Source organism: Cygnus atratus, chromosome 3, assembly GCF_013377495.2.
Source record: "Cygnus atratus isolate AKBS03 ecotype Queensland, Australia chromosome 3, CAtr_DNAZoo_HiC_assembly, whole genome shotgun sequence".
NCBI lineage: Eukaryota > Metazoa > Chordata > Aves > Anseriformes > Anatidae > Cygnus > Cygnus atratus.
Genome location: NC_066364.1, coordinates 41,944,190 through 41,957,237, shown reverse-complemented (window position 1 = coordinate 41,957,237; position 13,048 = coordinate 41,944,190).

Below are 13,048 nucleotides of genomic sequence, written 5' to 3'. Positions count from 1 at the left end.
TTCTTTCCTTTTATTTATTTTATAATCATATATATTTTTTGTTTGTGTGTTTGTTTACTGTGTTTTAAGTATCATGGCACAGATTGCATCCAATATCCAGAAAAACACGGCCTCATTCATATTGACTATTGTGAGCAGATTTTTGTTCAGATTTTGGTCACTCCTTGAACCATGTTTGTATATTGTCTAGAAGGATGTTAGGTTGCATGGATCAAAACTGTGTCAAGGAGCGTGCCAAAAATTAAACAGTGCCCACCACAGACAACTCTGACATTCTGAGTCAAAATTCCTTCATAATACAGGTCTCATGATGAAAGCTACGGACCAGTTTAAGACAAAGAAAATATAAAAGATTGGAGATAAATATTGTGATTCTCTACTGTGTTGTATCTATGTGATGTACCCATCAGTCCAGTTCTGAAATTATCCAGAGCTGAAACTGCTATGTTTCGGTTTTCCTTGCATGAAAATCCACAAACAGAAAATTCTTCTTCCACTGTAGACAGAGCAGATGTACTGTGTGTGTACCCAGACCTGGACACTGGGAACTACTCTGGTCCTTCAGCAGCAACATATAGCTACTGTCATTACAGTAGTTTCTAATATGATAAATTAATACTTCAATGGATAGAAGCAAACGTCAAGAGAAAAAAAAAAAAGAAAAAGAGCCTTTAAATCTTTAAATACAGAGACTACTTCTTAATGCATTCCTACAAGGCCTTGAAATGTTTTTTTCCTTGGTCACCCACATTCCTAAGGTCTACAAATAGGATTACATGCAAGAGTAGGGATCTGTTTTTATGTTGTCCTCTGCAAAATTTCAGTCTTACAGAACTGAACTTGGGCAAATCTCACCTATCAGATTTACAAGAGCATCAAATGGAGGAGACAAAACTAAACAGGCTAGCACCTTTTTTCTCCCCCTCCACTCTTTCCTTCTTACCAGCAACAATCTGCTGAGATCTTCACATGCCAGTCTCTGCTCTGCAGTATATGTCATATATGATAGACTTCCATTCTTTGTACTCTGCTTATAAACCAAAACTCACCAAAGGTTCTCCCAGCAGTTACTGTCTACCCCTGAGCAAGAACTTGACAGAGAGGGGTCTACACAGTATTGTATTACTACATTTTTATTTATTTTACTAAGTAAAACTGACCACTTACTAGTATAGTCTGAAGATTCATAAATAATATAAGGATAGCTTGAGGAAGTTCCCTATTTGTTGGATAAAAATCATATTCAGGTTAATCTCTGAGGCCAAAAGCCTCACAGTTTATTAGTGGAGGATAGGATTATTACTGCTAAATTATCTAGGTGCAACCTTGAGCTATCACTTTTATTAAATATTCAATTTCAAATTACAAATTAAACAGACTTGCAATAAATGAGCCACCAGGAGTAAAAAAAAAAAAAAAAAAAAAAAAAAAAAAACCTAAAATTTAAATTGTAATTCTATTTTTTTTCTTTTCTTTTATTCTCATTTTCTTCACATTTTCTGCATTTATTTTTCCTTGCCTTCCCTCTCTTTATTCCATTCACATTTATTTGCTCCTCATCTTCAGTTGAGACCTTTCTGGCCCAGGAAAATATAATATATTTGAAGTGGGATAGTCATGTCACCTACTTTGTTCAAAAACTTTTCCTGAAGCCGTCTGCTTTCATTAGTCACTGTACAAAGAAACCAAGAAACAAGATTTGTGAGTTTCTTCATAACACTATTTTTAGATACCTAAAGTGAAAGTGATGTGAATTTTTCTTCATTATTTATCAGCTGATCTGGCACATAAAGGTTGGAATTTCCAAATAAAAAAAAATACTGCCAACAAAAGAACACTGTTTTGGATAGCATTGGTCATCTGCAGGTCTCACGCTGCCATATAAAGGAGAATCCATAATGTTAGTTTCATATGCCAGGTCAAAGCCTGAGGTATGAAATGGGGAAAGGGCTTTCCAGAAGTCATGCTGAAGACATGTGTCAGGGTCAGGAACAGGGTGCTTGACTTTAAATCATCAGGCTGACTCCTCAGGAACTCTGCTCAACAGCCTCTCCTAGCAAAGCAATATCATAGCTACCTTGCTTAACAGAAAAGCATAAAGGTCAGTATGAGTTTTGTTTTCTCAAAAGCACATAAGCATTTGAAAAGTGTGGCCACAAACATATATATATATAAAAATATATAAAATAACATACATAATAATGTGTTGCTATTACATTTTTCTTCTCTTTGTCTAATATTTTGAGTGTTCTAGCTGAAAGGAGATGAAAGGTCAGGAAATCCCTTAACATTGTGAATGCAGAGGATACAGCTGAGCAATTGGAAAGTTCATGGCAGAGTTATGAGGTAATAGGCATTATACAAATAAGGCACCACAATCAAGCCCCTGCCCCTGCAAAGGGCACTACTTGGAGCAAAAAGTGTGCAGGTTTGCATCAGTACAGCGTTTCTGTGTTTGTCCTACACAATTTAATTCAATATTGTTGATAATGCACTTAAACAGAAATAAATACGGTTTATTTCTGTAATGGACTACAATTGTTTTTTTGAATGTTTATTTGCCTTTTTCCTACTTTTCAAGTTTTAATCATGTGCAATGACATTCATTTGCAAGTTTCTGCTAAGCTCAGTATATTCCTTTTTTTTTTGTTTGTTTGTTTGTATTCTGTGAAAGAAAAATAATACTAAATGATCTCTGGCAACATCTTTTTAAGAAAAAAAATAGTATATTTTGCAAGCAGTATTACATTAACGTAACTGTCCAAACATTTTTAATGGCCCATGTGTTGTCTGAACTGTTAAATAACTCCTGTTATATGTATCATGGATATTTTTGCTTATTTGGATGAAAAATTGCAAACTAGTCATGTATTTATTTTTCTTAGGATGTAAATTGATAGGAAAAAAAAGGAATTTAAATAATTCAAATATTTTTGCAGTTATAAGAGAGAAATATATAATAATGCAATCTTTGCAAAACATTATGTGAAACCCTCTAGGTACTGCATAATTTTGGAGACAATGTTGCTAACATTCCACTTAACTAGAGCAATTTAATACAATATATCTGTGTTAACTGCTGAATAGATTGCTGGAATTTGTACAGGCTACAGTTTGAGGCATTGATTGTCAGTTAGCAGGAACTAATTAACAAATAAATATGTAACTGTAATCAAACTAGCAATGGCAGTTACGGGCATTTGTTTTTGATCACAGTTTGTCTTGTAGTTTGCATGTACATATGCATTATAATGGGTTTCCATTCCACTTTCTGTATCTTTTTGGCCTATGCAAACTATGTAGTCACTGGGGGGGGGGGGGGGGGGGGGGGGTGCATGTGGAGAGAGAAATCTATTCTCTTCTGTACAAGGCAGGGTTGCTTACCTTAGTGCTGGCCCCATTTTGTCTGAGGCCACTTGCAGGAACTGTCCTGGAAGAAGATGCAACAGCAGCCAGTGCCCTCTCAGGGAGGTCTCAGGCCTTGCCCTCTGGCACCCTTGGACAAGTGCAGAACTGGTATCTACTGGGAGCTTCGAAGCTCTTGAATATATTTGAAGGCTGCCCCTGAGCACCAGCCATCCTGGGCATGTGCAATAGTTCAGCTCTCTACACATGCATTACATTTGTTGCTTCCAGAGTACACACATATTTTCTTGCTCCTTCAGGGAACAGCTGTCCTACACTTATGCTATTGGTTTCCAACAGGTAGCCAGTCTATTGCTCGCATACAGGGAAAATGTTTCACCTGTGTGCCATTAACACTGGTATTAAAAGTGGTACAAAACTGCAGCTGCTCTGTGCATGCTCAGCAGACTTATATAAGATGGAAGGAGCTGTGCCATACAGCTCTCTGCTTTGTCAGAATAGGTGGTGATAAGCCTATTAATGGTTCTGAAATGGTAAATTGCAGAGATTTCACTCTTGCTTTATTCCTACCCTAAAATATCATGATTACTAATAATGATAAATAGCAATGAGTTGGCAGTAACAACTTCAACACTTTACTTGCAATATGAACCACAACTCCAGACTAAGCTTCATCTGGACTCAGTCACAAAACCAACAGAGCTTGTAAAAACATAAGAATTATTTAAACACATTTAAAACATGAAAAAGTAAACTGAAGCACTTGGCTATAACTAGAAGCTGTAAAAGATACACAGGCTGTAAAAGCTGCAAAGAATTAAATGTCTCTCTGTATTATATAAAAAGCATAGGCAAAATAGCATCTGTGCATGCATAAAGTTACATTATACTTATATCTTAAAAAATCATTTGTTTAACAGCTTATTAAGCAAAATTGGTTATAGCTAACATATACAATGAATTGTTGTCTTCTTACAGTATGTAAGAGAGAGTAACATAATAAAGACATTTAAAGAAAAAGTACACTGCAACCAAATAATTCAGTTCATCATAACCTACTCTTAAGAAGGAGAAAATGTACTTGGAAATACCAAAAAATGTTCACTATTTCATAAAAACTGCCCCTGTTCTTGTGTAATAGTTCTGATACTAACAAGCAGTCTACAGTAAAACCATCCACTTAGCAATCTGAGCAAAGAAGGTGCAAAAGGAAATGGAAGTAGCCACATGAAACTGTCCTTGCTTTCTGAACTCTGTCAACTGCAAACTTTTAAAGAGGTTTTCCCAGTTTTTCTCATGCTCAGTCTAACCCCCAAATTCAATTCTCTTTTATTTTCAAATACCATCTTGGTTTGTGATTGCTGCTTCTCTCTCCATGACACAAGCCTCAGCTGAACCCAGCTAACTCTGAGCACCTGAGTGTGTGCATTCAATAATTTTCCAGAGCATTGCTATTTTCACGAAGAGAACACTGGCTAGAGTGCAGCAGTACTTCTCACAGTACTTACTGCTCTTTTATTTTTCTGACAGTTCCTGACTCGACCTTATCCCATTCCTTTTAATCTGCTTCCTTAGATCCTCCCCACCCATGCTCTCTCTGACTGAGCTTCTGAATTTCACTGCACAATTGCTTGCCCATAATGTATTTATCTGGTTTGAGATCTTGTGAGCTAGTCTAGTTCATGCATCAAATGCTGTCTGAGGATGTGGGAAGGATATCCGTGTTCAGAATTTTGCTCTGACTGGTAGGCTAATATCTAACCAGGAATTTTCAAAAAGCAAAGAACCGCACGTTGGCTTTAAGCCATTGGCAGTTCAGGGTCACTTTAATCGTGTACTTGAAATTGGATTTGTCATGCCAGCAAAAACTCTTGTGCTGTGGCACAGCCCCTTACTTTATGCACTGCACCCACAGGATTTACTTGGGCAGTTATGGGCTAATTCTTGTGCGTAACACGTTACAGTTCCATGCTGAGGTCACCTTTCACACCCACAGGCCACGTCTCAGTTTATATGTTGCCAAATGCTCCTTTTCTATCTGTGAAAAGGGAAAGCTGTTATTTTGAGTTTATCTCGAAGACCGACCCTTCCACCCCAGCAGTCCCTCCTGCCTCTTCTTAGTAATCTTAGCTACTAGAATACTTAGGAAATGGGGTAACTGCAAAGTGAGAAAGAGATGGAAAGAGCGGGAGGTGATATGGAGCAGCGAGATACAGAAAGAAGATCAGCAGAAAGGTGAGGTGTTGTGAGCCCTCTCCCTGTAGACCTAGGGAACAGGGCATGAAACAGAAAAGCAAAAAACAGGGAAGTTCTTTTGTCACATCCAGTGGTGGCTGCAACTCTGTGAGAAGTGATTTTTTGTTGTAAGACAACCTTTTCCTCGTATGATCAGTGAGTGCAATTTGAAGTATTTCCCAAGGCTCTCTGTGCCCCTCATTTCTCTCCGGGCTAAGAAAACTGCACTGTTTACTTCTTACCTACCTCAGGAGCTTGTTCTGCTGGAGATTTTTGGCTTATGAAGATGCCTTATGTTTTAGCAGTATCTAGATAAGCATGTGACAGTGTCAGGGTACCCATTCTGCTCTGTAGAAAAATCATCACAAGCAACAGTCTTTGCCTGAAAAAATGCTTTTGACAACTGAATAAATCAGATGGCCAAATCATAATCGATAAGGACTATTACTTCAGTTTTACACATGCAGGACTTAGGCAATTGCCTAAGGCCAGCAACTTTCTGTGACATAGCTGGGGACTGAATCTTTTATCTGGAATCCTATTGCAATATCCAAATAAAAAAAAAATAAATCACCCTTCCTCTAAGAATCTCACCAAGAGACATTACATAATTATTTTTCTACATCTGTGGTACTATAAAATATGTAAATGTAAAAATGGAGAGAGAGCTGGGTGGTCTTATGGGAAACATTTATGAATAGCATACTATCTCTATAATTTCATGAATTCAGATTAATAATGAGAAAACAAACAAAAACAAAACAAACGAAAAACAGCATTTCAGAATTAAGCTCAGAATTTTACACATATCTCACCCTAAAGCATCTATGGTAGGAGTAGATTCACACTACATATTGATATTATACTTAATCCTTGTCGATCCTGGAAGAGAGGGCAGAGCCTCCGCTTCTATTTCCCTCTATCAATTGTTTCTGATCCCATCTGCTCTACAGATCAATCAACTCAAAATTGGCTGCTCTCCCCTCCTTGCTGACAGAGTTTTCCCAGTTCCCTCTGGAGGAGCATCTCTGCCCCACCTTGGCTGTTTTCCGTATGACAAATTTCACGTGGGCATGTCTTGGCTTTCAGAGTATGCACCCCTAAAAATGTTCGATTTTTCCTCCTGTTTCTTCTGGAAGTGAGCTACAAGTTGATGATTTACCATTATTGTTCCTCACAGGCTACATGCTTCCATCCGATACTCTACAGCTTCCTCAGGAAATTAGATATAGGAGAAAGGGCCTGCTTTGGTTTTTGTAGTCTTAACGCTTGCGGTATGATGATGATGTTTGCATTGTGTTCTGTTGTTTTATAAATTTGATTTGAAAATACTGTATTTACTATATGCTGTGTCTAATGTGGATGTCATTTCCTATTGATGCTGGTGTTATAGTGATGCTGGCTAAGGTAAGGCAGATATATTGTTGCTCTGTCATGTGGATCTGTGGGCTGAACATCTTTGAACCTGTTATTTTTGCTAGGTCTGTCTTCATTTATACTTTCTCAGGGCCTTGCATAATACCGTGTCATCAGCAAGCAGTAAATGGATAAAAGCTGAGCATGCTAACATTACACAAAAGTGGGGCTTATAAATTGAGATTTCAGGATTTCAGATTTTACTGCAGTTTAAAAACACATGAACATTGCATCTAGTCACCTCTAGCTTATTCTCACTAGAAAGTAATGGCATTAAAAATATGGTTTAAGGAAGCAAAATAAGCATTTATTTATTTTCTCTTTATCTATTCTGATTTAAATGCTTTTGGGCTGTTGCTGCCATGCTTTTATGTACATAGCATGTTAAGTATTCAAACAGGTCAGCTTTCCTGCTTTTTTAGTAAAATTTAGAAAACCTGTTTAGGACATAAAGCAAAGCACAGAATCACAATTAGATCCTAGTATTCTAATGCACTGTATAAGCTACAAGTTAACATTTTATAATATCTCAACTAAAGGAGTGATTGTGGGCTGTAAGCTTAAGCATACAAGCTCTTTATCATATGTCAGCCTTATTTTGCACATTTCAAGCACTGGCAGAAAAACAAGGGCACAAAAATACCTGCATTCTGCATTCACTGCTCATTTCCTTTCTTGTCAGAGCTTTCTTAACTAAAGGTTGAATACCAGTGGAGAAAAAAGCTTTTGTAATCATACTAAGCACAAACATTTTGCAAGCTAGTTCTGAGGGTTTTAATGTATTTCAATTAGTCTCACAATTTAAAGTTCTTATCTATTTTTGAATCAATATGAACTTGGTAGATAAAAGTATTTATATTTGAATTACAAAACAGAGATCTAAGTACCTGTGGACACGTATTTTATCACTTGGCAAAGAATGCAGAGGACAATATGAAAATCATTGGAAAAGCACATTTCATCAGTATCACAGGTTTTTACATGTTTACTGAATAGATTTGGTTGTACCATATTTAGCAGCATATTGTTGCATTGAAAATTTTGCTATGCATCATGTTTTCATGTTTTCAGAGGGAGAAAGGTACAAATTGATTTGTTCAATGATGACCCCAACCCGACATATGCACATAGACTTTATAACACATATTCAAGCTGCATGCATGGGATGTACAATCCCCCTCTCCTTCCTGATGCAAGTAAAATGAAACCAATACAGATCGTTATAATGAAGAAACAAGTACTTACACTCAGGGGAGTATATTTGGGCTGAGAAGAATGAGCTGTGTACATAAAACTAAGGATATAGATATTTTCTGCATGAATCAGGCTCAAATGAAAAAGGAGAGAGTAAGAACAAAAACAATAATTAATTCTCTATAGGAAAGCTCTATAGATCAGCTGTAGTAAAAAAAATAACAATACTGCTTTATAAACTCTTAATAGGCACATGGTTCTGTTACAGATTGCTTGTAACAATTTATTTCAGTAATTTCTGAAAATGCCACTCATTACTACCCTCACAATTTCTGAAATTTAGGAAGAGATGTTTGCATAAGTAATCTCATTGTTTACTTTGTAACCTGAAATTTTCTTTGTTAAACTTCAATGTTTTCCCTATTAATAATTAATTTACATGTTTTACATGCTAATTATGGCACTGTCATTCATATAACTAGCCAACTGTTCATTAATTTCCTATTTTCAGCTTTATAAATATGAAAATTATTTCCAAATCTGAGAATCGATAAGGTTGCAAGCCTAATCATTCGGAAAGCCTCTGAATGAATCAGAAAGGTGTCTGAAAAAAATCTCACATTTACAAAGAATTTTCTACTTCGCATCATAAAAGTCTCACATTGCTCCTGTAAAGTTGTGTTCAAAGACCTATCATGTTTCCACCCCCACTGAATTAATTTAATCCAGTTTCTCACCTCAGATGTAGCTGAAGATGGTATAAGCCATATGCTTTATTTTACAGTAAAATATCCTAAAATTGATCTCACACTGCCTTATCAAGCTTTGTCAGAAGTGATAAGTAGCAGTCATCAGTTCAAAGATTCCTGAAGTTAATTATCTGACCATGATAACTAGAGGGTTTTTTTTTTCTTTTTTTTTTTTTTTATCATGGAGTAGTATTAGTCACAGGTAAATTTGCAGAACTGCACAAAATGACTTCATGAGACTTAGCTAGGAAATAAAATTGCAGATGGAATTGAACAGAGAAACATAAACGGATATAGAAGGGCAAAAAAATAACTGTAAAACTGTAAAAAGTCGGCTGTTACTGACCTTTCCTATTGCTAATCAGAAAAGAAATTTGGGGGTTTACAAACTGAATTACATTCTGACCATAAAAAATTACAATTTGTAGGCTGGATCCCCTGAAAGTCTTATGATTAATGCACCACTTGTCCCCTTCTTTACCTTTATAATCTTTACTCAAAAGGCCCCTAACTCCACAGAGTCTCTTTGCGAAGCTCAGAGAAAAAACTTGCTGTGGTCAAATTGGTCATATAGAGCACCAGACCAAAAAGCTAGATTGTGATAGGTTACATTCTCCTGCAACACATGGGGTCTATGTCCATCCTCTCCGGTCCTTATGCAGTTCTCATAATAGACAAGCTGCAACACCATAATCTTTGAACGTCTTCAAGAATATATGGCTCTGATACAGCACAGAATGCTTGATATCCCTGTGAGGTTTCATAGTTTCAAGATGGCAACAGTGAACCCCACACTTAAAAAGAAAACACAACCAAACAAAACCAAACCAACAATCACATTAATTAGTTGCTACCACTGAATCATTGTTTTTTGCCTCCTTTCTTTTCTACTTCCAGGTTGAATATCACTCTTAATTTCAGAAAAAGCTTAAGATTTATTTTTTTTTCTTTCGATAAAGAAATCAATGCAATGACTGTCACAAAATGCCCATTGCAGTATAGGAACTAGAATTTATATATTGCCTTCCACACATACCTTTGCTTGCCTTCTGTCAGTTAGCTCTTTAAAGACTTTTTTAGCCAGAAGCGTTAAAAAATCAAAATCTGATCAATGCTATGTGAATTTGCACATACTATATTTTTTTTTTTGTAGCAAAGACTTCAATAATTTAACTGAATTGAACAAAAACTATTTCTTTTTGTTGTTTAAACATGCTATCTGAAAATTTAACTAGATGTCCATCTTTTGTTATAAGAAAATTGTTCTCTATTCGTAGAATGGTTCAAGTTGGAAAGGACCTTAAATAACATCCAGTTCCAACTCCCCTGCCATGGGCAGAGGGACACTTCCCACCAGACCAGGATGCCCAAAGCCCCATTGAACCTGGCCTTGAACAACTCCAGAGATGAGGCAGCCACAGTTTCTCTTGGTAGCCTGTGCCAGTGCCTCACTACCCTCAAGAGTAAAGAATTTCTTCCTTATATCAAATTTCAGTTTTCATATCCCAGGTAAACAAGTCTCCCACTTCCTTCTAGAGAGGGCCCACGGTTTATGTAGTTTCCATTTTATCTCCTACAAGAAGCCTTTCTTGTTGCCCTCGATGTCCCTGGCCCTGATTTAATTCTATCTTTATCTTTCCTAACCTGATCCCTGTCTGCTCAAGCAATTTCTCTGTGTTCCTCTTGTTAGGAGACTACCTGTCCTTGCTTCCACTCTCTCTAGGCTTCCTTTTTGTGTTTGAATGTGTCCTGGAGCAAATACCACACTTGTCTGATTTCATTCATAAGACTACCACTGACTTAAAAACAAAACAAAACCAGAAAATGATTACACAATATTTTTAACAGATTAACAATTTCATATTTGAGTTTCCTAAGAACACAAAAGTCAGTCTTATTGGGATTTGTTAATTTTGCCTGCTGATTTTAACAATCCATTCAAAAATCACTTGTGAGATGTTTCAGTTTGGGCTATTTTTTCAGATCAGTCACCAATGAGGAACAGATCTATCATGGAAAACTTAAAATCTTCTGCAATAAAGAGATACAAAACACTCAACTTGGACAGAATCTTCTCTGAAATACCTTTTATTTGTTTTCTTTATTCTACTGTTTAACCACCTCAATTTCTAGTCCTCTTAAAAATCTTTGTTGATTGGTATAGTAATCCGAACACACTAATGCTATGTTGCCTGCATTTAACCTCCAGATAGTTTAGCATTTCAACAATGCATTTAACTGTTTTCCTCAGCTTTATGGAGCTTACCTTTTCAGTTTCATGTTACTGCTATGGATTTTTATTTTTATTTTTAATTTTGCTTTGTGTTTGTTTTCAAGTTGTTTCATTAAAAAACAAAAGAAAATGTATAAATCAATGTAAAAACTTCCAAATGCTAGCAGTGGATGAGGAAGCTTGCCAAATGCTGGACTTACGTAAGAGAGCAGATGTATCCTTACTGTCCTGACAGCAGGTCTACTGCTGATTTCCATTTATGCTTTCAAATTGCATTCTTTAAAGTAAATCCTTCACTCATTTATCTGAGATAAAGTTTGTGTAATAACCAAGAAGAGCATGGGAGTCAATATAAAGACTGCTGAGCTTCTCACAAACTAAATTGCTGACTATTTCCTACCGCCCTAAAAATTGCCAGAATAATTCAGCTTGATTTCTGAGGTTATTGAATTGAGACAATGTGTTTCTCTTCTTTTACATGTAAGTATTCAATGTTATCAATTATTTTTATTAGTGGTAGTGACATTATGAGATACTGCATCATTGAAATATATCTAGTTAAAGTTTGATAGGTATGAATTTATGTATTACAATGTATATATATCTGGTATTAATGGCTAATGAATCTTAATGACTAATGATGAAAGTATTTTCCATCAAAATATGAGACTTTTCCAAGAAGTTTCTGCTAAAAATCACAGATTGCCCATCTGATTTTTCACTAGTGTTCTAAAAACAACTGGAGTTCTGGTCTGTTCTTTATTTGTTGAATTGCACTGCAGCTTGAGAAAATCAGTCTTGAGACATCATGCTGTGTTTCCATAGCAATAACTTTATGTTACAAAACCAACTTTGAAGGCCAGGTTCATTTCAATGTATAAAAAAATTAAAAAAAATCCACATCTGTTGAAGTGTTATCTCTATGCAGAACTAGTAAAAATTCTCCTCAAATTTTAAATCACCTATTCAAAATTAAAAAAAAACCAACAACAGTAAAAACACACACACACACACAATTTATATGTTCTAAGTAGAGATGAGAATATTTTTTTAAAAATTTCCAGAAGTGGTAGGTCATCTCTGAGTGCAATAGCAGAGATCAACATTTTAAAAACATAGCAGGTTTAGTTTTTCTCTAACATGAATTTTCAGGCAACCATCCTACACTATTGTTACATTAAAGATCTATGTTGAATTCATTTCCATTTAATCATTATTATTAAAACTAATTATGAAAAATTCAGTAAAACTATATGTTTGGATAAAAGATGGTTGGGAACCACCGGCTTCTATTTATCCACATTCCTTAACTGCTAGGGTCAAAAGAGAGACTTTCTGGATCAATCCATGAACACTTGACAGGCAAAGATCTGGGAACAGCTGAAAATTGCACCAGATCTTCTCTACCATACAAGGATAGTTATATTTTTCATGCATAAATGGAAAAGAATCAATTTTGTGTGTGCATAAACTTACCTATGTATATCCTAGGCTCAGAATTCATTTGAAATGTTACCATTTTTGAATACGCTTTGAAGAGTAGCAACAGTGGAATAGAGTTCCCACCATTTACACTAAGAAAATCATACTGTACAATAATATAAATGCCTTCTTTCTTGACTCCAGCTTAACAGAATGTATCCTTTCATTTGTAAAATACTAACACAATTATAATTGTCCTGAGATATTTTTCTCCAAATCTATCAGTAATGCGGATCAAGGAATTGATTTTTCAAAATTTTATTGTTAAATTTCTGGATATTCTATTATTCTCACAGTATTTTTACTTAAATGGAATTAAACTGAAGTTTAAGAAATGAAAGCTATACGTGACTTTTTACTATATCACTGTACT